The following is a 6,131-nucleotide window of genomic DNA, read 5'->3' on the forward strand; positions in this document are numbered from 1 at the left end:
CCACTGGGGTATATTTTGAGTTAAACTGGGAGTTTTATCATGTGTGTCAAACCCGTTTCCCTCCCGAGTGTATACTGAGGAGAAAAAAGCGTTCAGCGCCTCGGCCCTCTCCTTGTCGTTTGTGACTAGCTTCCCGCTTCCATCCTTTATTGGGCCTATCTGCTCCTTTCTCACCTTTTTACTGTTAATATATTGGTAAAATGTTTTGGGGTTCTTTTTACTATCTGCGGCGATATGCTTTTCGCACTCAGTTTTAGCTGCCCGGATTTCTAGTTTGCATTTTTTGTTACATTCTTTGTAGTTAAGGAACGCCAATGCCGTCCCTTCCGTCTTATATTTTATAAATGTCGCTCTCTTGTCCTTGACGTGTTGTTTTACAGTTTTATTAAACCATATTGGTTTAGTCTTTGATCTTCCCTCCCCCCCACTTTCTAGTTTAAAAGCTCCAAGTTTATTCCTGCTCTGTCCTGAAGCGTTTTTGTGTGACATTTCAGATACAAACAGGGTTACTCACTTAGCTGCCGAAGGCAGCCGAGTGAATAACCCACCCGAAGTAAAGTGAGCCGAACAACGTTCAGCTATTCGCTCCGCCTCAGTCCTGCTGATTTCAGCTGTACATCGGCTGAAATCAGCCGTACATCAGCTGCCTTCGGTCGGCCGAACATGCTCTGCATGTTCGGCTAAGCCGAAGTGCAGAGGGACTTCGACTCAGCAGATCCAACATCTGGATCAGCTGAGCTGAAGCTCTGGCAGCTCACTTGCTGCCATTCGGTCTATTCTCATAGGGGCCAAATGGCAGTGAGTGAATAGCCGAATGCCGTTGAGCGGCATTGGGCTCGGCTATTCTGCTCGGTACCTACGAGGTACCGAGCAGAATTGCAAAACAGCAGATGAATGAAAAAAAAAAGTTGAAAAATTATTTTCAAAATGTAAAACAATAGGAAAGTTAAAAAAAATTAATATTTTAAAGAAAAGAAAAAAAAGAACAATTGGGCGGAGCTAGCGGTGACAGCTAGCTCCACCCAACTGCTTCCTACTGACCGCCACCTGCCAGAGTCTTCTAGCAGGTCCTGGCCAATGAATAATAACTGGGTGGATCCAGCCGGCCCAGCTCATTTGGGGACGCTGATCTGTCATTACAATTAGGCGGAGCGAGCCATGAGATTAGGCTGGCTCCGCACAGCTGTCATTTGCGTGGAGAATGGACAGCCCTTCGGCAAGCTGTTCTCCCCACTTCACTGTCACTTCAGCTCAGTCAAGCCGATACATATGCCTTAGCCTCGGCTGAGCCGCTCAGCTGCCTTTGGCTGCTGTATGGGCTATTGTGAAAAGCCCGTACAGCAGCCCTTCGGCTCGACTGAACCAAAGGATAGAGGCGGCCGAAGAGAGTTGAAAGATCAGCCAAAGCTACAGCTGGATCATTTGGCTCTTTAGTGAATAACCCCCTTAGTGTTCTCAGGATCATACTGGAAGGTGTTATTTTGTACATTAATTTTAAAAAATATAATGCATCAATTTTAGATGGTGGTGTGTGGGTGGAAGGGGGGGGGGGCATATGTAATAAGCGGACATTACATTTTAGTGCAAAGTCCACTTTACAGGAAACATGGAGACTACCATTGATGAGCTCAGTTTGAAACTCTTGTTTCTGGTTGTATTTTGGTTGTATCTAACTTTAGTACCGAGTCACTGATTCAAAAGAGGTATACAGCAGTAGGAGCAAAGTCAGAAGTCCTGGTCTTTGCTCCTGTTCTGGGTCACTGACTTGAAGTTTTTTTGCTATTAGATTAGCAGACAGGGAGCCAAATATAATTTTCAGGAGAAGACAGCAGAGCAAACTGACTTATTTGTCTTAGTTCAGTTTTCCTTTAAGTTTAAAAAGGGGTCCTAAGCAAGATCACATTAGCCCTTCCCTCAAATACTAAGCATCAGTTTTTTTAAGGTAATCCAATTGCTTAGATCTGGTCTAAGTGGGTATAATGATGGGGTGCATGTACAGAACACTATGAGAACATCCAGCTATGATTTTTACCAACTAATTACCAGGTTGACTTTGAGAATATAGTTGGGCCAAAACAAAATTACTTAAGCTCTCCGTCAAATACTGAACATCAGTTTATAAGTTAATCCTATTACTACATATGCTCTATATGGGTAAAATGATGGAATGCAAGTACACAACACTCTGAGAATATGCAGCCATGATTTTTCATTTCACCAAGCAATTACCAGTAATTTTCTTTTCATCTTTTTCAAGCAAAAGATCTAATAATTTAGGTGTATTTGTGCAGTGGCAAAATTATTGGAGCATGCTAAGATTAGCATTAAAGTGGAACTGTAGGGGTGACAGCTCTTCGCATAATGTGCGAGTATGCGCTCATACTTTCACACTATTGCAGATTCACATTGCTGTTTGCCCTCCTTTAGGTCTGTCAGTTCAGAAACATCTGCTAAAACCCCTTCAGAACCCCATAGTCCTTTGCTCCACCAGACACCATGTTCCCACCTGCCTCAGCTCATGCCAGCTGCTAAGCCATACATTAAAGAAAACTGTGAGGCACAGAGGAAAATAATTGAGCTTATGATCTACTGACTCTCAGACTGCCAAGTGAAGTATGTATCCACAAATAGCATTAAACAATTTCTGCATCTATTTCTCGGTTTGTGGCTTGCAGTATTGTTCAAAGTTTGGTTAAAACTTCTTCTGAGCTTGCATCCCTCCTGTTTGTTCATTGGGTACCTATTGATGACATAACACCTCCGCATTTGCACAGTAGTTACATCGCTCTGGCACTGGGCTCCATTCTTGGCATCTTACAAATGTTGGGAATGGGATGGGTGTGTACATTGCACTGCATACTGTACAAATAGCTCAGAGCAAGAGAAAATACATGCAAAGTCTCTTCTGCCAGAAACATTCTATCCCTTAGCAAATATTTTTAGCAAAGTCCCCTTTTAATAGGTACTAAAAGGATTATATCATCAACAAACGACAAAGACACAACATAAGCTGAACTTGGTGTCTTCCTTGAACATTCTTTTTTTACTGTGTCCTTGAATACAGACCTAATATTCATATAATTAAAAATCTTTGCACTAACGTTTTATAGAAAAGCTTTATACATACTTGTATTATCTTTAATGGTACCTACAAAAGGAAATATCAAAAAGCTATATTAGCCAATGAGAAAAGTACCCAAAGCATAATGAAAGGCAAAATCTTCCTCAGTACACATTAATACTCCATTCTGCCTAACTGATAGGAATCAGCAGAACAGTTTAAAGCTGAAATAATTCATTGCCTTCTCTCTATGCAGGTCTTGAAAATAAACCACATCATTTTAAATATCAATCAATATTGGAAATACTCCTTGCAGCCAAATAAACCTTGCAACGATGCTGGTGGAAACAAACAAAAAAAAATTTCTCAGCCTTAACTGTAAACATGAGTAGAGAAAATTGTACCATTTCTGAGGAGTCCTTGCCCAGGTGCTTTTTTTTAATACATTCTATAAACAGAGACAGCACTGCACTTTACAAAAAGAAAAAAATAACTAGATATTATAAAAAGTATATACATGAACAATTATTGTGAATTTTACCGAATATATACATAATTCATATATTATCTATCCCAATATCCTGAAAATTACAATACATTTTAAGTATTACAAATAAGAATTCATAGATATATTTCAAAATAAGGCGCTCCAAATTTCAAATGTGTTCCACAATAAAGTAATTCCAAAACACAATGTGCTCCAAGTGCTTAGAAAGTTCAACCATCTATTTCCCAAAAAACCAAACATATCAAAATCAATCCTCATTCACATCCACAAATGCCAATAGTGCCGACAACTTCACACCACACTCACTAGAGGGAATAGACCATATAGTAATGGTTAAATATCATATGAAATGACAACAACTTCAGTTTTGGGCCTCTCATTCAAGGTGATGCTTGCAACCTCCACCCACCGCTATATGTGTTGATTATCTCACACAGCACTTGCTAGAGGTAATAAATATAAATATTCAGATTTGTTTTTTTATATCAGCAGTAATCCTTCTCATTGCTTAATAGTTCTTGTCATCTTCATTGGGGTTAATTCAGGTATTCCACCAGCAAGGTAAATGGGACCCCATGGAAAAATAAAAAAAGTTGGGTCCCCCCTTAATATCAGGAACACACTAAACCTTAGAATCTCCCCTTTTCAGATCTGAATCGCCCCTTTAATGTCAGTAACCCCTTTTACATTAGGAATCCCCTTCACATCAGGAGCCCTCTTCACATCAGATCCCCCTTCTTTCACATCAGAGTTCCCCCATTATCCCCACATTCAGACTTTAACGTATGTGGAAAAATAAAAAAATACTCTACATGCGAAGTGGTTCAAACATCCTCAAGGTCAAGCAAAAACATGGGACCATTGGATAGAGGGGCGAGGCTATATGTGGCTGGAGAGTCAGGAAAATATCATACCCCTGTGTCTTCTAAGCCCAGCAATACATTAAGACAGAAGCTTGTACAAGAATTAACACCTGAACACAAGTGAAGTAACTTGGTATATGTAGTGTAGTGTGGTGAGGAAGACCTGTAGAATAGGGAGACAAAGTAACCTATTAAAACATGGATGATCCAACATTGGACGATTTACTCTGCAGGTAAATATTTAGCAGTTTTTCTACATCTTAAAGAAAAGGGACATTCTTTTGAGGACAGTAAGGTGCACATTTTGGAGAAAAAGAACAGACTCACAAAATGCATTGAAGAGGGCATCTATGTCAAAATGAAACAACTACCCCTAAACAGGAGTGGGGGCCCTAGACACCATCTGTAACCCTCATAGAATGCCATTTTAGTATCTCTATCCTAGAGATTTGACAACTATTCATCCAAGTAAATTGAAGTATTAATACATGGTGCAGACTTCCTGGCAATGTGGGATTATGTAATGTAATGTAATCACACCTCCAATCCCGTTCTTGGATAATCAACATCTGCTTTGACACATTTCATAATGAATGGGATAATATGAGTTACATGTGTATCTATAAATGCGGGGACAAGTTTTGACACTCATAATAACTAAACAAGTAACTTAGATAAGCTTCAAAATATTCTTAACATTACAGAACAAGTCCAGTTAAATGAGACTAACTACTAACTACAGCTTTGATTATGTTTTACATCAACATAACTCCAAGGTTCCTAGCACTTTGTGTTCTGCGGTGATTGCATAAATGCAATCACCTGCAAGCCAGCATAGAAACCAGTATTTATGATCTTTCTCTTTGAAGACATTGGAGATAATTTATTAAAGGAGTCAAGACTGTTTACTTAGTTAAGTGATTTTTTTAACTTTTATAAAATAAATGTTTACTGAGCTTAGTAAGAAAGGTAGAAGCATTGTTCACTTTGATCACCCAGTCACAAGGGGAATTGATTAAACATTATATTTTCTTAGACAAAAATGGTTAATTTATTGAACATAGCTTAACTATATTTACTAAGATCAGTGAATGTTAACTTTTCAAATTGAACTATGTATACTCCTTTAGTAATTCATCCCCTACTGAATCAAACAGTTAGACTGGCTGGACAGTAGGATGGGAGTAAGAACACCCTTGGTAAGTATCTGGATTCTCCCTTTAGGTTTTATAGCTTGTTGGCAGCATGGAAAGCGGCAGGACAAAAGTCAGTTTCTGTTTTCCACCCATTGCAGCTTATGTACTGTATATCCCAAAGTGTAATTTGAAGACGTACATATATCTGAAAATTCACAAGTATAGCATTCTGAAAATTTCAATTAGGATGAGTTCCAGAAAATCATTCCATATTCATTTGTAAGACATTTATACTACTATGCTATGCAACTACACTCTGATTATTGTACTTATAAAACTTAAAAGACTACCTGTATATTCAGCAGCTGTTTGCTATCATATGTTCCCTGACAATAGCAAAAGAAAAATCCCGATATGTAAACTTGGCATAGCTGTGACTGAACGAGGTATAATTTTGGCACTTAAATAACAAATGACAAAATAATATTTGGAGCAAAATGTAATAATATGAAACAAGTATAACAAATTTTGTGGTAGATGTTTTTTTAATATAATAATAAAAA

Source organism: Nanorana parkeri, unplaced genomic scaffold, assembly GCF_000935625.1.
Source record: "Nanorana parkeri isolate BGI_ZX_2015 unplaced genomic scaffold, ASM93562v1 scaffold625, whole genome shotgun sequence".
NCBI lineage: Eukaryota > Metazoa > Chordata > Amphibia > Anura > Dicroglossidae > Nanorana > Nanorana parkeri.